Raw genomic sequence first — 1,690 nt, 5'->3', positions numbered from 1 at the left:
ACTCCCCTACGAAGTGACCGACGGTGTGACTTTGTTTTTGGCCCTTTCATTTTATTTATTCTCTCTCTGCCTTTTCCTGCCCCCCTTACCTCCCCCCCGCCCCCTCTTTTCCTCCACAGGAGCGCAGTTATCACGCTCACGAACTATCCCGGGGACCTGGCGTGACTTTAATCGCAAACCGCCCCCCCCCATTCATGGTTTCACGTCACGCGGGTGATGTGCCGGCACCGCAGGAGGCACACCTCACACGTGCGTGTGAACACGCGATCACCACGTTTATGAACTGGAAAGGGATCTGTCTGGTGTGACTTTGCAATTACTTCCCCCACCCCCCACTCTGAGAATGAGTTTCCCCGGCGTCCTGTGCCCGCCTGGGAATCGGCTGCAGGCGCCGTGGCCCCGGGTCCGCCACAGGTTGCCCACGGCTTCCCTCGGCACAGTGCCCTGGGGTCCACCAGACGTCTCCGGCGAACTGGGGCCGTAGTGTGCCATTGACGGTGTGGTCACTAGGTGTCGCTGCGTGCTCAGTATTTTTCTTTCTCGCTGTGACTTGGGTCTCTTTTGTTCAACACTTCTTTCTTCCTTCCTCTTTTTCCCTGTTTCCATTTTCCCTTTTTAATCTCTTTCTCTCTTTTTGTTGCTTTTTTCGCGGCACATGGGTGATGTATGTGTGTGTGTGTGTGTGTATGTGTGTAGGAAACGCGGCGTGAAGGAGAAGACACATCTCACACGTGCGCGAGAACACCCGATCGTCACGCTTCTGAGTACCGACCGATGGATCTGGTACCGAATTTTTAATAGTTTTCTTTTCTCTCTCTCTCTCTCTCTCTCTCTCTCTCTCTCTCTCTCTCTCTCTCTCTCTCTCCCTCTCCCCCCCCCTCATCTCTTTCTTTCTTTCTTCTTTCTTTTTCTTTCTTTCTCTCTCTCTCTCTCTGCTTTCTTTCTTTTTCTTTCTTTCTTTCTTCTTTATTTCTTTCTTTTCCTTTCAGATGGGGTCTCAGTATATTGCTTGAGATCCTCTCCAACTGCTGCACTTGGGCAATCCCCCTGCCTCTGCCTCCCAACGTGCTAGGACTACAGGCGTGAGCCACTGCGTCTGGCCTCATAATGCTGTATGTCTTTATAGGGTATATGTGATGTTTTCATACAGGCATATAATGTGAATTAATCAAATCAGGGTAATTGGGGTACCCGTCACCTCAGGCATTTAACATTTCTTTGTGTTGGGAGCATTCCGATTCCACTCTTTGGAGCTGTTTCAGATTATACCCTCCCGAATTGATGGTTCCTTCAAGTCACTTTGTCATGCTCATCAACATTTTATTCATTTTCTCTATCTGACTATACTTTCACACCCATGATCCATCCCCACTTTACCCACCCAACCTCACCACCACCCCGTGCTGCCCTTCCCGCTGCTGGTAACGACCATTCTACATTCTATCTCTGTGAGATCGATTGTTTTTAATATTCAGCTCCCACATAGGGATGAGACCATCTCCCTGCCTCTTGACATGAAATCCAAAGATGATAAAAATTCACCATTTTCGCATCATAGGATTGATTATCCGTGGACTGCAAAATGACCGGAATGCATACTTACCACAGCATGAATTTCACAGGATGGAAAACACACATCAATCACATGGGAAAACTACAATCTAAGTGAGAGACTACTGTTCCTGTGGAT

At 48.8% G+C, this 1,690-nt stretch overlaps 1 pseudogene; it reads right to left on the bottom strand.

The window, feature by feature from the left end:
* Positions 1 to 203: 203 nt before the first annotated feature.
* LOC123648757 lies at positions 204 to 295 on the bottom strand (annotated as a pseudogene).
* Positions 296 to 1,690: the final 1,395 nt, after the last annotated feature.

This window comes from Lemur catta, chromosome 12, assembly GCF_020740605.2.
Source record: "Lemur catta isolate mLemCat1 chromosome 12, mLemCat1.pri, whole genome shotgun sequence".
NCBI lineage: Eukaryota > Metazoa > Chordata > Mammalia > Primates > Lemuridae > Lemur > Lemur catta.
The sequence above is the reverse complement of the archived record's forward strand: the minus strand, read 5'-3'. Positions and strand labels throughout refer to the sequence as shown.